Here is a 24,090-nt window from a genome sequence, read left to right on the forward strand (position 1 = left end):
AGGAAAGGCTGGAGAAAAATTATCACAAAACTCAAGGAAAAAATGCACAACTTCCTTTAACCGACAGCTGCGGTGAGGTACTATGAATTTATTTTATCTGAGCAGTTATGTACATGCACTAAAGGCAAAGCAACACTATGTACTCTAAAGGAGTTCACACAGGTCCACAAAGGGCACCATTATCAACCTGCAGTTGAGAAGCGGGAAGTTATTCACGTCTGAGTAAGTCATGGAATGGTAAGAGATGCTGGCAGCACATGTTGCCAAAAATAAGGCATTGCATGCACACATTCAAATCCAGGGCTATAAACCCTCTTGTCACACCCTCTTGTAGGCTCTACAGGCCAAGTTCGTTCCATAGGAAGCCCTACTGCACTGGACACAAGAGCCTCAGGTCTTTCCAAGTGATGCTGCGGGTGTCAACACCTCAGCACACCCCCTCATCATTCTCATAAAGTGTTTCTAGGCCAAGTGCTTAGAAGAGAGAGACGTGATGTAACTTTTATAAAGTTTTCTGTAGAATTCATAGATATAAGTAAAATAAAGCAGTCTACATATGTGGTCCAGATGCATCTTGGAACAAAAGAGCACTTATTCATAGATCTTAGAATGGTTGGGTTTGAAGAGACCTTAAAGATCACCTAGTTCCAAGTCCCCTGCCATGGATACCTTTCACTAGACCAGGTTGTTCAAAGCCCTATCCACCCTGGCCTTGAACACTCCCAGGGATGGGGCATCCACAACTTCTCTGGACAGCCTGTTCCAGTGCTTCACCAAACTCAGCAAAGAATTTCTTCTCAATATCTAACCTAAACTCATACTCTTTCAGTTTAAAGCCATTACCCTGTGTCCCACCTACATTCAAGAAGGCCACTCAGCTGATATCTCTACCTTGTTTTGTCAAAAAACAAACAAAAAACCAAACAAGAAATGCATCCATGCAGTGGTGGCCTCTAAGTCATCTGACAAACACCTCTCCAATTTAAGCAGCAATCTGTGGTGCCAGCAGGGATGGCTTGGGTTGCCCTCCTGTGGTGGCAGGACAGCACAGAACCAGTGCTCGCCCAGCCCATACCTGGGCTCTGAACAGGGGCACTCCAGCAATGGGTCACCCCAAAAAAAAAAGGACACCAAACCTTTGCCCTAGTGCTCCTGAGAGGAAGAAAGGTGTGCTGTGGTTCTGGATAATATGCTCCATTTGGTCTGCTTAAAATACCTGTTTTAGAAAATAAACAGGGGATGATAAAACAGGAAACTGTGTTTTTATAACTCAAGAAAACTAATTTCACCAAAATATAAATTCACTATGTGTAAAAAAATACTCTATGCAAATGCAATTTACCCAAAAATAATTCATTTCCCTTTATACCAGGCAGGCCAAGAGTCCATCTGGATTAAAATAAGAGAATGGACCTGAGCTTCCCATCTCAGCAAGACACTGGAAAAGGACATGAACACCTCATGTCTCTCCAGTTTTGACCCAATAACTAAGGGGTGAAGATACCACAGGCTGTCAGGATGCTGTATTTGCCATTTGAGGTGGGGGCAGGAGTACTGCTCCTTCCTCTGGAGTATCTTGTTCCTGGTCACCCAAACAAAGAGAGGAAACTGGGGTATATGGACAGGGATCTGAACTGGCACAGATATGCATGCATCTCTTCCAATATCGGAAGATCAACGCGTGAGAGAGTTGATGAATGGGAAGGATTAAATATAGAACCAAGAAATAAGCGAAATGATTAATTGCTAGGAAAGGAAACTCATGATTTATAGAAGAAAATAATTAGTAAGGCTTGGGAAACTGAAAGGAATAAGCAGCAAGTGAGCTGCAGGGTGAGACCATCTGGTGCATAGTGGCATGGCAGCACAGGGCACATACCCACAGCTTCAGTGCCCCTCTCACCTTCTCCCAGCCTCACTGCATGCAGGGCAGACAAAGCAGAAATAGACAGTGTTTAGAGGTTACTGCATGAAAAGAACTGATTTCAAAAACAAGCTGAAGTTGGTTTTAAATCATATCCTATAATCTGCAAAGAAAACGGTCTCTTAATTAAATGTTTCCATGTGGTCTTGCAGTGGGCTGGTAGCTGTCACACTCATGTCCTTGCATTCTAAACTTTCTAGAAAATTCTAAAAATAACTGGATACTTGTTTAACACTGTTTCTATTTATTTCATGAAGAAATGGAAGGCATTTTTAGCACATTTATTTTTCATTTCTGAGTTATAACATCTCAACAGTAACCCATTATTTTGGTCCTGTACTTCTTTGTCTTGCAGCTATTAAGATAAACAGACTTTTGCAGTCAGCATGCAACCAACAGGCATCCCAAAGCAGCATAAATGTGAGGAATAATCCAGCACCTTAAAGGTTATTATGATCAGTCATTTGTGTCTTGAATTCACTTGGTTTTGTAAGGAACAATAACATAGAGGAAGAAAACAGATAATGCCGTGAAACTGTAAATGCACTACATGTTTTAGCATGGCACCTGCTTGATTTTTTTTAACTTAATGCCATTTTAAAATAACTTACAAAAATACTTTTTTCAGTTAAAAAAAAAAGGTACAACCAACTACATCCTCTCTGGGTTATGCCCATGAATAAGCTACTGTCTGCATTAGAAACAAGCACCTGGACCAACTCATGGGCATCCAGTGAAGTCCACTGGTTTCCTTTCAAAACACTAATTTACAAAAGACAGTGTCAAATCCCAGCCTTGTTATTAAATACAGCATCTCAAGAGTGGAAGGGATGAGGTGCAGGATGCAGAGGGGCTGCTCAGCACAGTGGAGCCTGAGGCTCTGTCCCAGAGCAGCTGTGAACAGGCAGGAGACCACTCCCCGCTCTGGACAGGGTATTCCGACACTGAGGCAAATACTTTTCATACTTTTCTGAAGGTCCATTATACTGTACTACAACCTCATTAAGAAACAATTCTGTGCTATCTTTGGGAGATCTTGCATTTCCTCACATAAGTTATGTATACATCCCCTTTATGCCAAATACTTTCTGTAAGGAGTAAAAGACATGATCTGTATTTGCACAGCCAGACAGCCAGAAAAGAAGTGGTCTGAGACTGTGGGGAAGCATCAGCACCTCTCAGTCCTAGCACAGTTGTCTTATTAAACAAAATACCCCAACATTGCAGCAGGGACCCCTCCTGTCACCCTTCGTTTCATCTGGTCTAGCTCCACACATCCTAGGAAAAAGTTTCCCATCCTTCACTACCCAGAGGGAAAGGACACGCTTGGAAGAGCCGTCACTCTGTCACCAACAGATCCAAGGGGAATTCAAGCTTTTGCGAGAGGGTTGAGATAAAACTCATCACCATCTATGCAGCTTTCTTTGTCAATCACTCCCTTCTCACTGCCCTGCAACTTCTGAACTTTGCACCATCCTCTTTCCCCAGCATCTTCCAAGAGTTGTCTTTGGGACGAGGACACCCAGAAGTGTTTCAGAAGGACTCCAGCAGCTCCCCCTTCCACTGAAGAAAGAGCCACATAAACTTCAGAGTCAGGGACACGTTACCTTGATGCAATTTTCTTGATGAGGTCCAGTTCCCCTCAATAGCCTTTTGAAGGAGCACCTTTTCATACAACATGAAGACAATATGAAGAAGATTCTGTACCCTTTTCCCTAGACAGAGGCTAAGATCTAGGGGAATAGCACGTGTCATTTGCTGTGGTGAAATTCTGCATGAAGAACAGTAATAAAATTTTTTGAGAATCTGATAAATATATATATAAAAAAGAATCAACACACAAACTTCTATTTTCAAAAACCACACATTTCTCAGTTTCTGCTGCAGGCTACAACAGTCTGTTATACAGTCAGCAATGCAACACAGCCTCCCTATTAACTAAATTCCTGTATTTGATTCAGTGGGAATCTGTTGTTCTAAACAAAACATATAAGGCAAGAAGATTTACTTAAAATGCCAAGTATTTAAATGAAACTGACAAGAAAAATAGGAACAGGCATCACACATTTCACAAAAGGGCAGCTATAACAATAATTTACGCTGAAGTGGCCAAAAGATGAAGCAACAGAAAATTGGAAGCAATTAACATGTAACATTCAAGAAATATTAAATACATACTGAAGACTCAACACAGCATTCACACAAAAAGATGTAGTGATGAAAAGCAGATACTCTGCATAATAAGCAGCAAGACATTTCAAATGTGGCCTTAAAAACAGAGGAGACTTGTAATGCCACACTGAGAAGAGCTGTCTGCAGAATTGCATGCTGATAACACAAGTAGGGAGGGAAGGGGTTGACCCTCACCATCAGAAGAGGAGGTAACAGCCCTACAGCCCTACTCAAGTACCAGCAGCATCTTCTTGCTGTCAGCCCAGTGGGTACTTATGGCTTTGGTAAGTCCTATTCCTCTCAAGGAACAGCTCTGGGTAAAACCAGGAGAACCACAACCTGTGCAACCAGGAGAATCACAGCACTTGATCCATGCCCACTCCTGCTGCCCTGGGAAGCCAACTTCACCCTCTAGGTCTGTCTTGACCCAAGTAGGTACCAACACTGGTGTCTCTTTCTGGCACCTCCTAAGGTGACGCTCTCCAGTGGCTTCCCTCCAAACAGGACACCACAATGCAATCTCCCTCCCTCCACAGATTAGCACCATCCTCTCAGGCTGCCAGCAGGTTTAAGCACACAAATGTTTAGCCAGAGTTCAGACCTAACTCCATGTCCACAAGTTTAGTTTGTCAAGGCACAGAAGAGGGATTCAGGCATATGACTGGATTTTATGTAGGCTCTAGAAACCAACTTTTACTTCAGTGAGTACAAGACTTATGTGTAGCCAGGCAAGCCAGCAGTTCTCTACATGATCTACCTTTTCTTTCAGCTGAGGCAGAGGAGGAGACAGTAAGCACTCTAAGGGCATTATTTGCTTGTCCAGAATCACAGTGCTCATTCTCTTTATCAGGAACGGGCACCATCAACCCTCCAAGACCTGCTCCTTGCTGCAACCAGCCCCCAGGCCTAAGTGAGCCCATTTATAACAGAATCACACCCCACAGCTCCTGTCTACCCTTATGCAACTCCTTGTGCGTTCTCCCAGGGCCTCCAAGAGCTGGGGGTTCTCTGCTCACGCTACACGGGGAAAGTCAGGAGCCTGCCAACCGCTTCAAAAGGAGACAGCAAGAAGCCTAATGATAATGAAGTGCCAGGTTTTCTGTCACAAGTTTAGGTAGAACTTCAAAATGACAAAGGAATTATCCACCCATTGCAGATGCAGATGCCAAGAGAGGCTTTTCCTTTGTTTTTCTCCTATGCTAATATTTCAAGAGGATGACATTATTTAGTTTTTTTTTTAAACTGAACTGTTGTGGTCTTTGAAGTACCACCACACTTACAGTGTGAGGCCTGGCAAACTCAGATGAAAATGGATAATGAATTTCAGATTTTTTGTTTTGTTGCTCTTGTGTTTGATGTTGAAACCTAAAAATGTTGGAATACGATTGTTATTATTGAATGATAAAGGCTGTTTCTATCACAGCCCTGAAATACTGCAGGGGTTACACACAAAATGCATAATTCTATTACTTTATCATATCAAGACCATGAAGTTGTTACCTACAGAAAATCAATTCCTACACGGTAGTTATTACAGACCATTAATTTGTACACAGAGAAGTGTGTTCTCCCTGGATTTATAAAATTTTCTTCTAATATTACAGCCTTTTGTCTACTTGGAAGGGATGAGAAATATTAAAAAAAAAACAAAACACAAAGCTGAGTTAATGTGAGAAGCAAGCTGATTTTTAACATACAGATCTGAAGTCCTCTGGAAGGCAGGGATGCACTTGGGCATCCTTTTGTTCTGCACAGTGTGGGAGTTCATTGCGCCCCAGTTTCAGACACTGCTTTATCTGTTGGGGATTATCCAGCCCAACTATATAGAGTTAAATCCCCAAGGATGCTGAAGGGAATGGGCAGGAAGGAGAAGCAGTCATGGCAGGGGAGTAAAAGCCACCAAGGCCCTTAAGCAGATGATGGGGAAGCTACTGATGGGGAGAGCAAGTGACAATGGGGCTGCATCCCCTCAGCAGAGCTCCCCTGTTCTTGGCACCAGTGAGGCCACGCCTTGAGAGATGTGTCCATTTCTTGGCCCCTCATGACAAGATAGATATTGAGGAGCAGAAGCAGGCCCAGAGAAGGGCAACAAAGCTGGTGAAGAAATTGGAGTGCAAGTCCTATGAGGAGCGGCCGAGAGAGCTCAAATTGTTTAGCTTGGAGGAAAGGAGGCTGACCTTATCACTCTCTAAATGACCTGAAAGGAGACTGCAGCTGGGTGGGGGTCAGTCTCTTCTCCCAGACAACCAGGGACAAGATGAGAGGATGCAGTCTTAAACCGTGCCAGAGGAGGTTTGGGTTAGATATTATGATGAAATTCTTCACAGAAAGGGTAATTAGATACTGGAATGGGCTCCCCAGGGACGTGGTGAAGTCACCATTCCTGAAGGTATTTAAGGAAAGACTTGGATGTGGCACTTAGTACCACGGTTGGGCTGACTTGGTGGTGTTTGGTCACAGGTTAGACTCAGTCTCAGATGTCTTTTCCAACCAAATTGATTCCGTGAACACAGGGACGAACAGGAATGGCAGAGCTCACAAGGAAAGAAACGCTCAGCTGAGTGGGGAGAGGCAGGTGAACATTTGCTCTCCTAATTCGGCCACATGAGGTTAACTTGTCATGAACTAAGTTTTGACTTAGTCAAGCAGAGCCCAAGCATGGTTTTCCAGGTAAACACCAAACTTGTGCTGGATCACAGCAAGTGATGAAGCTTTCCTTTCTTGGTATGCTTTCTGGGGGAGGCCTGGGGCAGGGTGATGGAGCCTGAAGGCAGCAACCCTCAGCCCAGGGAAGGTGCAGGGACCTGCACACAGCCATGCCAGAACCTGAGCTCACCCAGCAAGCCCAGCACGTGCAGGTCCCAGGTACAGTTCATTTTGCATAAGCTGATTAAATCCAACAGGTTTGTGCTCGTAAGTACCCAAACACTGTGGGTATTTTGTCTCTGCCTGTCTCACTCTGCTTGCTTTAAAGAGCAGGCTGCATATGTCCCAGCAGGGCCAGACAGCCCCAAGCAGCTCCAGTGTCCCTGTGGCCACTAGTGGCCTTCCCTTCACCCCCATGTGCCCACGCAGGGACTCTCCTGACCTTGTCCTCACCGGCTGATGCTCCTCCCTCTCCAGGAGCACCCCGGTGCCTTTCTGTCCCCATTTCCACCAGAGCAGTCATACGTCACACCGCCCTGCTTAGTGCTTCTACTCTCCGAAGCTGGCTGTAAGGAGTAAATAATCCTCTCTAAGCCCAGGGAAGGCAGGCAGCAGTCTCCATTTTACACATATAGAAACGGAAGAAGGGGTGAAGAGGTTCAGCCTGTTTCTATCAGTAGATCCCTGAAGATCAAGCACACCACGGGTAAGCGTTTTAACTTAAGCTCTTAGGCAACACAGGGTAACCTAACAAACAAATCTAACAAGCAGGCGCTGAATGTTTATGATCTGTTTGTTTACGTGACACACAAAAAATTTACTCTGGGCAATTTCTCTGGGTATGTTCATTGTTCTGTAAGCTTGTGTGTGCACGTTTGTGGCTGTATCCTCTCCTCTAATCTTCAAGCTAATTTCAGCCAAAGAATTGACTGGAGGCAACAGGAACAATCCATGAAACATTTGCATGGACTGCACAAGCCATATTTCCTATTCTCCCAGCCTAACTGCTATACAAGAAAGGCAGGAGGACAAATGAAAGCTGAAAAAACCACTGAAAGGTAGTCAGTTGCAAACCTCTTCAGCACAAGAAGTTGCCAGCTCACTGCCAGCACATTGGACATCCCACAGATTACCCACCCTTTGGGTTTCTCACGTGCGTGGTTATTATGTAAGGTCATATGGTCTGACACATGTGTTCCTCGAAGTGATGGGCTTCCCGGGCTCCATCCAGAGGATCAATGGGGATTCTGTGATCAACAAGAGCTTTCAGAGAATATTGCTGTTCAGTCTGCTGTACCCTGCTTGGACAGTTAAAGAGAATGACTCTACTTTTCTAGGAGGTTTGAGACCTCAGTGGAATTAATTAATGTGGTGGAACTCCAGACCTGCATCACATGTTACAGACTGATCTCCAGTACCAACGCTGATAGACATTACCCAGATGGAATATAAAAGTCACTTTAAAAAGGCAAGAGCCTCTTAAAACCACTTCATAATGTTAAGACTTTTAAGTCACTGAAATAAATGCTATCCACTAACAACATTTAAAGTGGGCGGCAATCCTGGTTCCAGCATACTTAAGCTTTGCATCAGAACAAAACTATCATAAATTGGTTAAAAACCACAGTAATACGCAGTTGACACCCACGTATGTTATACTGGCTCCCAAGAACAAATGATATGTGTATAATAACTCAGTATGGTCCATGTGTTATTGCTGTTAAGAATAATGCAAAGTACTTAAAATCTAAAAAAAAGTATAATGCAGTTGGAAAAAATATGTAAACTTCTCTTGTACACATAATACATATTCCTCTTCATTTTCTATCAAATCAATATTGTTTACTAAAGCAGTGTTTGTACAGCTAGCAAAAGATCAACAAGAGATCAAAGAGCAGTATATAAATAAAAGAATAGTTTTAACTATGATGTCTCCAGTCCTTTCCCCTGTACAGTCTTATTGTAATACACATGCTAAAAATTTAATTATTTATAATTATCATACACGGATATAAAAATGCCACCTGAAACACAAAGTATGAGGCTGACAGAAGTGGTCTCCGAATAACAGTGATTCCTTTGTATATTCCACACAATTGTAGTAACAGGAAATCAGCAAACAAAACCACCTTGGTCCAGCGCTACTGTCCTAAATGGCATTAAATACCACTAATGTGAAAGAGTGGTACACCACATAAATCTTCCCTCTATTTTTACAAAGAATGAAGTGCTGTCTGACTCCTCACCTGGAGCTCCACAATACGGTTATTCTTAGGGACAAACTCATCTGATTTCCAATCCAAAGTTTGCTTTATCTCGGTCTGAGGAATCAAACAGATGCTTCTCCCGTGAAAAATGACATCCAGCCTGCTGCTGACACTTCTCTAGTAATCCCAAAAGCTAGGACTATGGACTCGCTGCAGTTTAAAAAAAAATGGTGCTTTTCTGCTAAAACCCAAGCATTGTTTCTGACAAAGTCCTATGTGCAATCATCCACCCTGCTCAAGGAAGAGATGCTCTGCAGGCTTTACCCAGCCCACACTCCAACAGAGCAGCCGAGCAGCTGCTTACCTGCTGGTGAAGGGAATCTGCTCAGGGAAGGGTTTCCTGCTTTCCCTGCTCCTACCTGCCTGCCAAGAGCTGGCACAACATCACTTGCTTCCTTCAGTACTGGAGAACACCCTCTCAGCAGAAGGTGCAAATAAACCCTAAACCCCCTTCATTATTTGTTTTTCTTTTGTAAAACACACTCCAGCAGGTGATGCTGCCACAGGATTTCTCAGGATTTGAATTATCTGAAAACACATTAGCAAAATAAATGAAGGTGAAATGGCATTTCAAATACCGGTTTCCCTGGGTTTTATTCTGCCACAGAGGAAAATTTCACTAAGGAAAAAAAAAGTCTGCATCCGTTTTGGAACTAAGCATTTGGACTAAGGCTTGGAAATAAACTTGGACCTGAAAAAACAATTTTTTTCATTTATGAAAGGAATTGATTATTAGCTTGCATAATCCCAAATTCTCCTCTGGCTAAACAAGACATTAAAGACAGAGCATAGACAAAACCCAGATACCTACATGGATAAATAAAAAATACAGGCAAGGAAAAGAACCTTTTAGGAAGACCATATTAAATGTATACAAACCCTTTTTTCTCAAAGCCTAACACTTACTTCCCCTGCATTTATTTTCCCACACTTCACAGATAATTTCCCTAACACCCCTGAAAATACCAACACTGATTCTAGGCATTATTAATGAGCACAGGCTACATCTCCTAACTGCAATAATTCTAGGCTGAACTTCATGTAGTAAACATTGCATTCCACAGACTGATGAGCCAGCTCTCAGATAAACACGCTTGCTTAAGTATCAAGTATTAACACCCTATGGCAATCTGAGCCCATGCACAGTGACTCAGTGCAATTATTCCGAGTGTAACAATAAGTGGGCAGTCATGCAGATTTGTAACTTATTGGTTTAAGCACGAAATTAAACAAGCAAGAAAAATTAATGAAAACTATTCAATTTTAGACCAGACTGGGGACAAAATATGAGTAAGTATTATAAACATGACATAATCTCATTTAAGGAGACTGTGTAACACATAGGTTTTACAAACAGTTACAGACATTAATCTTGTTAAGTTTATTTCCAGAGTTTTATTCAGTAACAGGATTGATTGGCTGGAGGAACACGGGCTCAGACAAAAAACTAGCTGAAAGCTCTTTTTTTGTCAGAGTGACAGATTCTTTTCTTAAGTAACTTGTTTTGTTGTCTTTTGTTCCAGGACTATAAACATTATTAGCAATTCTCCAACTGGCAAGAGAGGCTGAGATGTTTTGTCTTCACCATTCTGGGTTGCTTTTTGTTCTCTTACACAATCCAAGAGTTGGGAAGAGGCAACAATTTTGATTTCCCTTCCCTGTAAGATCAACTTTCTTTTGCTCACAATTGGCTCCTTCTGCGGAAGCAGTGAGGGAAGAACTGCTCCATAGCTTGCTCTTACTCTGGGAAGAGATGGGTTGCAGATCCTGATAAGCAGAACTATTGCAACCTATGAGCTTACATAGCTGACAACCAGCATTACCATCCAGTTCCCTATCGTTAATTTGCTTCCTATCATCACTGACTTCCCACAGCCAAGCCTTGCATGGTTTTCATGTGGCTGCAGCTATTTCTGTCTGCACCAAGAGGTCATTTCATATGTTGCTAGCAGAAGGGATACTGCTTTCTTCTGTGACTTCAGGCAGCTTTTAGGAAACAAAGATTTCCTGCCCCCTTTCCAACTAGAGGCAAAGGTCAGGGAGTCTAACAATGAAGCACAGTGTTGCAGCTCGATATTTTAGTGCTAAAAAATTTACCCACAAAAGCAAAGAGGACAATTGCTATATAAAACTCCGTGCACAAACATGTCCCATCCAAAACACGTCTGTAGCCCAAGCAAGGATTTGTGCCCAGTAAAACAATATTGTTATGTATACATTTCCTGAGAAAGATAGTATGTTACTACACAAAGGTCCAACACTTTAAAAGTGGTACATCTGGGGTTTTGTAAGAAATGAAAAGTACAATCCATGAGTACAAAACAGGATACATTCCTTGCTGGACTCAATTGCTAATGGTCACATTCACACTTTACTTCCATGCTGTGACCAGTTCCAGAGTCTCTGCCATCCCACTGACCTTCCAAAAGCATTTACACCCAAGGGGTGACTTCTTTAAATCAACATTATCTTCTCTTTTCACTAACAAGGCTACATCTATCTACCATCCTCCCTCTGTGATATTCCTCATGTTCAGGATCCAAGAGGAAACATATTGGAACAGCTTTGCCATACATTTTTCAGAGCAATCTAATAGTGCCCAGAGCACCAAGGCCTCACTACATATTTATGAGCTCTGATTTTCAAACAACACCCTTCCCAGGCAAAGGAAATAATCACCAAAAGCTCACAGTGAAAACTGTTCCATTATCTGGATCACAGCTTGTAAGCATGGTCTTTGCTGTCCCATGCAGGGAATGGCTACTTTTGTGTTTATGTTCACAATAGCTTTTCTACTCCATTTGGAGGAGATGGGACCCTAAATCAGCACAGGTCAATGCAGTGTCTCCCATCCCTGTATCTATTTCACTAGATACTGCATAGTGGTCTGCTGGATGCGATACACTGCATTTAGCTTCACTTATTTTCATTTCTGCAGAAGCTAAGTGTTCCCCACAGAGTAGTACTTTTTGTTTACATTTTTTTTCAAGACTCCCAAATGCATCATTCAGAGGCAATGCTGTCAGTATAACAGTTTATACTGTACGCAAGAAAATGCTTTCTTAGATCGCACTCATCATCCAGCCCACCATCAGCTTCAGGAAGAAAAGCTACAGAAGCTTCAGGGCAAGGTGCAAAATGACAAACACTAGTCAAACACAGGAAAAACTACCCTGTCCTGTCTCTTCCATTCCCTTGCTGGAAACCAAGCTCTGAGGAGGATGCCTTTGCCCCAAAGAATAAGGCGGTCCACTAGCAACTTTTTCCAACAGCTTCTATCCTGGAAAGCCTCACTCTTTTGGGTTATTCACCAGGATGGAGAAAAAGCTCTTGTAAACCTCTAAGGCTTCCTCCACAAAAAATTAGGTTGAGCCGCTTTCTCTGCCCCAGACACTCGGGCACACTTTCCTCTGCAGCCTCTGCGATGATCATCCAACCATTCATGCAGGTGACAGAATTCACCATGTAAGGTGCTCATCACAGCACTTCCCAAACTAGTCAAGCATGGGATGGAATAAGGACATATGCAGAACACAAATCCAGCTGCTTTTCCTGAATGGCTTCAAAGAAATTAAAATCCTCCATCTACTTGCTGACTTCCTCCATTTAAGACAATTAGTTAAATCAACACATATCTACCACTGTAAAACACAGGTGTGTTGTATCCAGGGTTTGGAGAAAGACAAAAGAATATTTACTATGTAGATAGATTAACTGTATATGAGCAAAACAAACTGAACTCCCTCACGCATCAACAGCCAAGAAAAAAAAGATAACTTATGGCTGCCTCTTCAGCTGGGCAGAAGCAATGAGCAGGGCTTCTGACAGGTTGTTTAGGTTCTTTTTTAGCTACTCTCTGAACAGGAGAAAGGCAGGAAAGGCAGTCTAAGTCCTACTGACAGAGAAGCAAAAGCATGCTCTTCTCATGCTCCAGTCCCTGAAGACCTATTGCCTGACCTGCAGTACCCTTATTTTTTAGCAGTCCTCCATATCCCTGCTCTTGATCTAAAGAGACTCATGCTTCAGCCCTGTGTCCGCACATTTACTGCTCATGCCCTCCATACATTGGTCAAAGTAGCAGAGGAAACTACATGGATGGTTTTCAGAATGGCTGTAAAGCACATGGCACTTATTCAGCAGGACCTGACAAACAGGAGTCCCTTCTCCAGCCCAGAGTAGTAGCATGGGTTCCCTGAACTACTGGAGGGCCTGCCAAAGTCAGCCTCTGCTCCAGCACAACATTCCTGTGCCCAAGGGAAATCATTTCCCCTACAGTGATTCACTGATTTACAGCCGGTTAGATGCTACCCCCACCTCTTTGGTGAATGCACCATACACAAGCACGTGGTCTGCAGCTGCAGAGACAAACCCCAGGGGAAGCAGTGATTGATGTGCCATATACAGCCTGCCACCAGTTGAGAAAGTTCCCATCTGAAAGGATAAATTGCTTATCTTCAGTGTCAGAAGATCCTCACACTGTCTTAGATGATAAGTCCCATGTCTAAGCCAAACCCTTTCCTATCGATAAAATTCACAAAGATGCATAGAGGAAAAACTCATTTCTCATGTGAGGACACAGCAAGGTGGTTGATGGGCGCTTTTTCCTACAGCCAATGTTTCAGTGTGGGACAGGTCTACACTGCCATCCCAGCAGCTGCAGTGACTGGGACCACCAGCCTGCTGTGCATGGGGGCCAGCTTGGGGTGCAAACCTGACCCCGCTGAGCAGTAAGTATTGTGGCCAGACTCCTGGTACCCAAATTAACCTCTTCTCGGTTAGGCAAAAAAATTCCAGAATAATTCTGCTCCCCATCTTAAGCAGAACCTGTTTTCAAGGTGAGGATGATGGCTTTATGCATTACAGGAATTGTTTTATACCAAAGCAGAGAACAAAATGAGTGATGGTAGGAATGGGACAGAAAAGCTACAGGAGTGGCAGAGTGCATTCTTGCAGCCAAGGAGAGATGGGCTGGTTGAGGGTAGATTCTTGCATCTCAGGAGAGACTACTGATAAGAATGCCAACAAGACAGAAATGAATTAAAAAGCTAGGTCACTGAGACTACTAAATGCCAAGAGGCACAAAAAAACATGCAGAAAAGCTCATTAATCATAAAATACCCTCCTGTGCCTTGCATTGGGGATCCAAAATAAACACTGGGAGTTTTAAACTCTTTTCAAGAAATTACACCAAACAACATGAATTGTGGATGTGTCCATGTTTGGGTTTCTAGGCAATAAGACTTCAGTATAACTCTATTCCATGCCAGGTACTAGTTTTAAAATGGAAGTCAGACCTCCTTGACATGTGATGGTGGGAGGTCTGAGATACTGCACATGACCAAATAAGTCTACTTCTCTGAAGGCACTGTGGGATTCCCCCCCACACTTATATGAGAAGCAGCTGCTTCTTTTTGGTGGTGGTGTTCGTGTGTTTTTAATGTAAATGCATTTCCCCTTCTCCAGAAAATGTTCCCAGGGTATTGTGGCACCCTGAGGGTAAGTCTTGCATGGCATCTTGCTTGAAGGGAGAACTGAAGTTTTGTCCTGCAGAGAACTGAGGAGATTCCACAGCCAGGGTCCTCCCAGAGAAGAGGAGCAACACATTGCCAGAGAAAAGCTGAAGCCAGGAGCTCAGAACTGACCTCAGGATTTCCAATTTTCTTACCTGGTAACAATGCTACACTAGCACAATACACGTCTGTGGGTTTGAGATGTGAAAACAAGGCCCCTACAACTAAAGTAAGCTATGGTGAACAATCTAAAAATGAGGACCCAATTATATCAGACTTTTGGAAAACTGCTCCAAAAGGACAGTTCATTACTGGTCCAATTTTAGGAATGACTGTCATATAAGGGTGTAAGAACAGTTTTCTCTTTCACTTTTGCCATTAATGGAGACTCCATGTGAAAGGTCATTTTTGCTGAGGACCAAATGACCTTGCTGCAGACTGAGAAGAGTAAACAAAACTGGAGGGTGGAGACCCTACTGTGTGTACCTGCAGCTCAACACGTGTCCATCTTCCTCTCACTTGACCTCCTTGATCTTCTCTACTGCAGTACACTGACCCCTTACTTTTACTTACTTTACGTTATGAGAAACACGGCTAAATGACTGAGTTTAAAAGATCTTGGAAGGAAGTGGTCTTTTTATTTTTCTCTAACCTGAACATTTAATTGACAGGGGTTTTACTGGAATCACAGAATTGCTTAGGTTGAGAAAGACCTCTGAGATGATCAAGTCCAAACATTAACCCAGCACTGACAAATCCAACAGTAAATAATCGTGTCTCCAAATACTACACACACATGTCTTTCAAATACCTCAAGGGATCAAGCCCACCACTGCCCTGGGCAGCCTGTTCCAATGCTTGGCAGCCCTTTCCATGAAGAAATTTTTTCTAATATCCAATCTACACCTTCTCTGATGCAATCTGAGGCAATTCTCTCTTATCCTACTGCTTTTTACTTGGGAGAACAGAGTGACCCCCACCTGTCTGCAATCTCCTTCCAAGTAGGTGCAGACAGCAATAATGTCCTTCCTGAGCCTCCAGGCTGAGCAACCTCAGCTGCTCCTCCTAAGACATGTACTTCAGAGCCGCTTCATTGCCCTTCTGTGGACACACTTCAGCAGCACAAACAAGTCCTTCTTGTCATAAGGGGACCAAAACTAAACGCAGTAGTCAAGGTGTGGCCTCAGCAGTGCCAAGCACAGGGAGAATCACTTCCCCAGACCTGCCTTTAACAGCTGTTCTGATGCAAGTGGATGTACAGTAAATGGCTGCAGAGAGGAGAAGGTAAGCCAGGAGCCTTGAGATGAAAACTTGGCAGTCCTCAGGAGAGGCCCCATGTGAATCCATACTTTCAGCTCAAGTTGCCAGCTATACATGACTGCAGAGCCATGAGATTCTGGCTCAGCCAGACAGGAATAGGGCTGCCCTATCTATTGCTTTACAGCAGCATGAATGACAGTGACACAGTCTAACACAAGGTGTGCCACAGTGCCAGCAGAAGTGCAATGTGTGTGATGCTCTTCCCTCCACATGCTGGGTAAGGTATGGACCAGTGTCCTCTGACCAAAGAAGTACAGTGCAAAAAGGTGGAAGGGCTTTTCTTTCTTTGCTGGAAACCTATCAGAACAATAACCACCTCACAAAGGGCACCACAGAACTTAGCATGCTCATTGCTGATGTCTGCAGTGCCATAGTTCTGGCTCCTAGTGCCTTGTCCATGTGTATTTCAGATTGGGCAAGGGAAATGCCCTCAAGTGACTAATTCAGTTATCATAACAGGAATGTTCTCTGACCACCAGAAATCTCCTTTGCATCTGGTGAATGCATCTGGAAGGAGAGGGAGTAAAGGGAGGAAGATATTCTGCATTTATGTTTCCATTAATTCAGCATAAGAAACAGATCAAATGTTCATTTATTCCATGTTCCAGGACACTTCTTCCAGACACTATAGTTTCTCAGATACAAGCATCTCCCTCACCTACATATTCACACTAATCCATATAAAACTATGAGTCATTACACAAAGTTCCATCCAGAAGAGTAAGCCATTCATCCTTTGGGGGAGGACGAGGAGAGGGAAAATTAAGAGCTGTTTCCAATTTAATTGGCAGACTTTACATTTTTGTTCTGCTTCCACTGGAAAGTGTGGTGCTAATTTTTCTACCACAGCTTGCAACCACGGTGAAATCTCAATCTGCTTCATTTATGTCTACCAGCAGGACTGCTAAAAAAATAAAATAAACCAGAACTGTATTTGCCGTGCCTCTGGTCAGTGTGCAAGTTCTATGTGCTGAACTAATGCTTGCATTATTTCAGGGAGTCAAATGTTTTAAAGCTCCCTGCAACTGCTAAGTGCCTTTTTTCAACTGCTCAAGCCTTGGTGTGGTCTTCTTGAGAGCACAGTAACTTCCGAAGTAATCTGAAAAAGAAAAGTACTATGGATTAACTCGCAGTGCTCTGCAGCATACTGCTGACTGACTTTTATACCATAAAGCACATTTATGCCCCACCCTGTCTTTTTACTGTACCTTCTAGTCAAAAACATGGTTTCCTGTAAGCAAGCAGCTCTTTTTGGGGCTAATTTTGAAGTGAGGATACTTAGGAAGCAGCTAATTAGAACAGGTACGTGGTTTTAGTTCCTACATTATCCATTTTGACACAGGAGTTTTAATTATGTTTCTCTTTCCAGTGTGACAGAGTACCGGACTTCAACTGTCTTCTCATTTTTACTCTTTGTATAATTCCTGATTTTTTCTTAGTTGCTTCTTGGCTTTGCACCTTTTTCTCCCCCATTTTCTAATCCAACGATTCCAGCCTGGCAGCTGCACATAACATTTATGACTATTTCAACTCAACCTCCCTCATCTTGTTCCTTTTTGCACGCAGCCCTTAAATCATGTGTTTTCCCTCATGAGTAATTCAGGGGCCATTCCCACTGACTGTATTAACCCCAGAGGTGTGAGTGGTCCACTGGTGCAGGGACCATCCATCAACCTGCAGCACGGACTTGGGTTAATTCTGCATCGGGCTCTGCTGAGCTCCCAGGACCATTGGCAGGTAGCACTCAGCAGCAAATCCTCTAGTGGAGGACTGGAACCATCTATGTGAGCTGCTCCTGGAGCTCTTGCAGTGCTCAAGGAGGGACATTTGGGACACCTGATCTATACATGGATTTCAGTAAGTGGATTGCAGGTCGAGAAAGAACGGCAAACGGCAAAGAATTGCCACCTGAAGTCCAAAGCAAATAATACAAAATAATATAAAAGACACCAAATCAGCACTCTTTCTGCAGGAGATAAGCTAAAGCCAAATTGTCATGAGACTTTTTGCAAATTAGATCAGTTTAATTCTGTGTGACTTTGCTAATGATTCATGGATCTTGCTACACCTTTGTGGAACATTAGATTACCCTGAACTTACTCCCTTTCAAAACAGGTATCAAGCCTTAAGGCTTCCACATTGGTTGTGCATCAGCATTTTCTGAAGTGTCAAACACACAGAGGAGAACTATTGTTGGGCCCTGCAGTAGCCATCTCATTTGACAAGGAGATAGGTGGTGCCACAAACATCAGAAAGACTGCTCTGCACCTCTGATACCTAATAGCTACAATTAACAGTTCAACTTGCTCAAGCTCCCCTGAAGCAAAGCATCTGAAGCTCCTGTCAACCGAGCAGATGCCAAATATTCCAGGTACCTTCATGGGAAAAACACACTTTTCTTCATAAAAAAAAAAGAGGAATATGTGAACTATATCCTTCTCCATGGCAGTTCAGGATATGAAGGGGGGAAAAAAAAAAAAAAAAAAAAAGAGAGAGAAAAAAATGAATCACAGGCACGAAAGCAGTGCAACCTGCTAAGAAAAGTGTTACATCAAGCAAGGTGCACAGGTGTAGGTCTGCTCCCTTCCATTTTCACCTCCTTCCTAACCTAGCACGTGCAGTTTTATACAGTGTAGCTTGCTGGGATATAGCATTTCATCTGAAATTGAAAGGGAATACAAGCCACATGCAATATATTCAACAAAAATTCAAGGCATTTAGAAGCACCTGAACAGTTCAGGAAAATTACAAGCCCTCGAGTAAAGACTTCAAAATCACAAGAAAACAAATCTGTACTTGCAAATGTTAACACCAAGCTTCCTGAGATAAAGCTGCAGAGGAAAGGCATCTCATCTACAGAGAAAGTGTTTCCTCACAAACTCCAGGTATTCAAGCTTCCTTCTTATTTTGTTTTAAGGCTCTCCAGAGTTTGTATTAGGTATTTAATACTGACAAGCCATGAAATTATTTAGTCTCAAAAAGCGATCCTTGAAAGGCAAAAATGCATACTTTTAGCTGATGAGTAATCAGGGAAAACTTTATTTTCTCTTTTAAATATGAACTTACGCTTCTTACCCTCTAAAAATTACGGAAACTTCTAAAGGCAGAAAATGCCATGAAGGACAAAAAAAAAAAAAAAAAGAAATGCAACACTAGATAACTTTAAACCCTTTGCATACCGAATAAGGGCATATTAAACCACAACCTTAGTCATAAACCTCCAGCAAGCGCAAAGACAAAGTACCGCGGGCGCGACACGCAGCCACTTGGCTGCCAGCTAGGCAGCGGCTCGGAGCGCACCACACACGCCAAAGGAAACGGGTGTCGTACCTCGCCTGCCTCCAGCATCTCCTCCTCCACCCTCCCGACCACCTGTAGCAGCCTCAGAGGAAGCAGACAAGCTCCCACATACTTTCCAGCTATGCTGTGCCAGCCGCAAAGTACGCACGCTGCCAGCAACACATGTGTGAAAATACATACGTGCAGTACCAGCGTCGGGTCTCTCTGCAGTGATCAACCTCGTCTGCAGGCATGCCAGAATTACTTTCACATTTCTTAATTTAAAAAGCAAACCAGAAAAGCAGCCCAAGGAGCAAAAGAGAACCCCTCCATCACGTTTGTACCCTTTCTTCCCCGCACACACACCTACACTGTACTGGAAAAAGGCTGTAAGCATGGCATTACCACTGTTGTGTCCTGGGTACAGGGAGCTGTGGTTTTGAGATTAAACACCCAGCAAAGAAATTTTACCCTTTTGACCAGAATTTTCCATAAATGATTGAACACCGGTTAGGAAAATAAAATAGAGAAATGTCTAAATTTCCTCCCATGCTCAGATGCGGCTATATGGTTGAGATCACTTCCCCGTGATAACAGAAAATTAGGGCGAACAGGATACACACCAACTGCCTAAGAGAAGATGCGTGAAGAAGATGCCTGGCCATTGGGACCTGGGAACTGGTGCCAGGGCAGCAAGACCTGGTTTGGGGGCTCTCCTTGCAGGTGCCAGAAGGACACCCTGCCTCAAATATAGTGCTACTCAAATACCAGCTTCAAATACAGTGCTACAGGTATCTTTTCATCAGTGGTCAGTCATTAAGGGAAAGGAAAGAAAAAAAATCATGTGACACCCCCACTCCCCTGAAAAATCCAGCAGCCACAGAGAAAGTAGTTTTATCCTTGTAAATCTCAAAGAAGAAAGGAGCAGAAAAAATATGCAGGGAAAGCAACTAATTTTCCAAAGGTCCTCTGGAAACTCTTGGGGTGCTTTGCCTATTCTGCAACAACGATCTTCTCTCTTTGAGCCATTTCATCTTTGCTGATACACTGGAGGAGGGACCCATGGGTGGGTAGGGAGTTAAAAATAAAAACAAACACTGAAAAGCTATTTGTAAACTGTTTCACCCCAGCGAACCCTTCAACTCGCGGTTTCTCTAACCGACTGCACAGCACACCTGCAGAGCGAGTCGGGGCAGGAGACACCCCTCCATAAATACACAGGGGGATCCCTCGCTGGGCTGCGCCTCCTCAGGCACCACTCTGCACAGGATGATGGCAACAGGTGCCCGTCTCCCTGGGAATAGCTTAAACTTTACAGTCAGGTAACAAATGGAGGTAGGCAGGGGACAAAAACACATAAATATATATTTTTTTTTTCTCAGATAAAAATGAATACAATTTTTTTGCAACAATCAAGATTGCCCTTATCTGGGTTTCAACACATACAAGGTCTCAGGCACCTGGTCATCCCTCCTTCACTCCACCATCTCTGACTAGCCAAAGAAAGCAGCTGTGCCAGGTGTTACCAAGCACAGTTGTAAATCCTGCAGCCTTTCTGCCCCATCCAGGTGACTGGCAACCTGAAGTGCCAAATCCAGTAATTAAGCTATCCTTCAAACCCTGCACAGTCCCATGAAAGCCAGATGCCCATCTCCTCCAACAATCAGTTCAGTGCTCCAGGTCTGCTGCCCAGATGGCCTCTGGACATCTGAAGCAAAAGGCTGGGAGCAAAGACATTTCTCACAATTCTGGTTTACTCCCACTCCAACAAAAGGGCACTAATTCTCACCTCCGGGCAGACTACTGCATTAAAGAAACAAACAAAAAACCACCAAGCAAGTCCCAAACCACCTTCAGGGAGTGAATCAGCCATTGCTTGGGTCACACATGCACAGTGTGCACCACTCACTGGGAGCTACACCACCAACCTCAGCCTTTGCTCTTCTCTGCCTGCCCAGCCCCACCTTCACCCCAAAACTAACAAGGAACTTCTTCACAATGGTCTGAAGGTTTAAATCAGAAATATGCAAGCAGTGCTAGTGTGGGCACAGACATTCTGGGGTGGGGCCAGGGCAGGGGGAGTGCACTAACACTGCTGATGCTGGAAAATGTGGAAAGGTAACCAGGAGGGGCAAATCCCAAAGGCTGGTGTTCAAATAAACATCCTTGGTATGGCTGTTTGTCCAAAGCTTCACCAAACTATCGAAACTTGCTGAAGTGCAAAGTAAGACTGGAAGGGAAAACCTTTCAGAAGCCCTAGTTCTTCACACTGGAACATGGTTACTGGGATATTTTCAGTATTTATATGGAATGGAATTGGATTCTAGGAATCCAGTCTGGGAAAATGGATGTTTTTCTACCTCTTCCGCGGGACCAAATCATGTTTTTATTCTGACAACAGAACACAATAGAAGCACAACAGAACTTTGCTATGGCCCCATCATGCTGCAGACTACAGACCCTATAATCAGATTATTATTTCCTCTCTACCAGCTTTTGCATTGCTTGTTTACAGAACTGTGGCACCAGGAAACCCCTAAAACTACCTGTACCAAAGGACAATCATAGAGAAGACAAACTCACTGCAAGAAATAGATCGCAAGTGTTGAGGGAGCACAAGAGGCACTTGGGAAAAGAACAAGGAAAAGTGTGGGGCAAAGCAAACCACTTCTGGCATTCGTGTTTACCACTGCCACCTTGCCCTACCCTCCTGCCCATGCACACCCTCTCCAGAGCACTCAAGTCTCACCTGCACTTTGAATTCCTTTGCTGCTGTGTGTAGTAGTCAGCTATTTCATGTTGTTTTAGAGTAGACAGTAAAGATTTTGGTCTTACAAAGTTCTCCTATGACATTACTGACCTTGTTGCTCTTTACGCTACTCCAGTTTCCCTAAGAAAGAAAAAAGTAGTTAAATTCTCAAGTGATTCAATCAAGTACTGTGCTCGTCTTCAGAAATAACTGGCATCACTTTGAGATCAAAATATCTACCCCACTGCTATAGAAAGACTTTATAGCTGTAAGTTCTATACAGGCAGCACTTCAACAGCACAGTATTTTTTTTCTCTACCAAAACTCATCATGAAAAGCACCAGAAATATTTGTAGCAGGCAGCTAATACAAATTACTACTTTCCTTGCAAGCTATTTTCACAAAATTAGCCTTGATAGCATCACAATTTGTTGAGGTAGGAAACAATAGAAATTAACAAGCTGTGGCAATCTGGGGAGGGAAAAAGAACTGTGGAGGCAGTATTTACCCCTTGAAATAGTATTTGGAAAGAAAAACAGGAAGAATTACTGGCTAAATAACATGGGGGTTGCTTGTACTTGTGCACTGCATTTGCAACCTTGTGTTTCGCTTTAGTAACTGGGGCTAGACAAAACAACTGGACTCTAGCTGTACAACACTCCATGCCAGACCTTACTTTGATCTTACAAAATGGTAAAAAATTTTTAGAAGAAGTTTAGAGATGATCTGAATGATACTCACAGCCTTTTAAGCTTGGAATTTGCTGGTTGGTGCATTAAGCATTACTCACTTTCTGAACAAAGTGGAAAGTTAACACAAATTGGCAGATGACTAACTGTCCAAGAAAGAGATTACTGAATGAATCACTGACTCTACTTTTAGTCTAATAATAAGACAAATGAAGAGGACCAAGAAGGGGAAAAAGACAAACAAAAAAATTTCCTTGCAAACTGTTTAAATTTGCCCACGAATTTCCAGCTATCACAAGCCATGCATACATTTTATAATTTACCATGAGTTTTACATTGGGGTTAGCTTACTCATGATTACTTCATAGCATCACTTAATTTGGATTTCTGTAAGAGCTCTGCTCCACACTTTCCCTTGGTACACATTTAATAAGTTACAGGAACAAATTAAGGGATTGGAAATGAAGTTAAATTACTGAGTTGAGTCACAAACACTTGGCAGGTTACAGGTTCCTTACACAAAAGTACCTCAGGCACAGCAGATACCTGAAGCTTACCTGAAGTAGAATTTAGGTTTCCCAGCTCCAGAAGAGGACCTAATCAAAAGATTCCTGACATTTTCATTTTTGCTGCTCAGGTTCTGGTGAAAAGTTTGCCTAATGCACAACATCAACATTCAGCTTTGCAGAAAATCATCCCAGGGTGCTGCTCAAGAACACAGGAAAGGGGCAGCAGTGCCATCTCCCTCCCAAGAAACAGCTACCCAGCTCCAGCAGCCCAGTGGGGTGAAGCTATGGACAGCAAATCCAGAAGATCTGGGTTTGTCCCTCAGCAATCTGCACATCTACTGCTCCCCCTTGTCTTTCACACGTTAGCTCTGCTGCTCTTTGGACTTGTGGTCTTACTCATTAAATTGCCTAGGAAAATTAGCCAGGGCTAAGAAAATGGTAAATTGACATGTACTAGGTCGAAAAGCTGAATCAGCTCAGCAAAGCACAACAAGCACATGGCCAAGCAGGACCTCCTGCTCCCACCCGGTGGCACAAAGCCCTCAATTTCACCCTCTCATTTTGAAGGATGAAGTTAGACTCCCTCCCTCACCCGAGTAAATTCAAGTCACTCAGGTCATCTGCTGAACCTGTTACTCAACATTGCTTGCCATCATCCCCAGAGTGATAAAAGGTTGTGAGAAGACCCGAGGGTTTAGGAATGCAGCCACATGGTTCAAAAAAGTCTCCATAGTCACCAGGTCTGCTCATCTCTTTGAATGTAACAGACTTAAAATTCTCAAGAGCTCATTCCATCTGGGGGTCAGTGACATGGCTAGGGTGTGTGAGGCCAGAAGCCAGAATCAGGTAGGAATCAGAATAGTTACAGAATCACAGAATAGTTTGGGTTGGAAGGACCTTCAAGATCATCTAGTTCCAAACCCCCTGTCATGAGAAGGGATGCCTTCCAGTGGACCAGGTTGCTTTAAGTTCCATCCAACTTGGTCTTGAACACTCCCAAGTTTGGGGAATCCACAGCTTCTCCG

The 24,090-nt window shown here is 43.3% G+C and overlaps 1 protein-coding gene across 2 annotated transcripts in view; it reads right to left on the minus strand.

Moving 5' to 3' along the window:
- BACH2 (BTB domain and CNC homolog 2) overlaps positions 1-24,090 on the minus strand; it is a 182,842-nt gene that overhangs the window by 150,243 nt on the left and 8,509 nt on the right. The window lies entirely within an intron of this gene.

The sequence above is a fragment of the Poecile atricapillus genome, chromosome 3 (genome assembly GCF_030490865.1).
Source record: "Poecile atricapillus isolate bPoeAtr1 chromosome 3, bPoeAtr1.hap1, whole genome shotgun sequence".
Classification (NCBI taxonomy): domain Eukaryota; kingdom Metazoa; phylum Chordata; class Aves; order Passeriformes; family Paridae; genus Poecile; species Poecile atricapillus.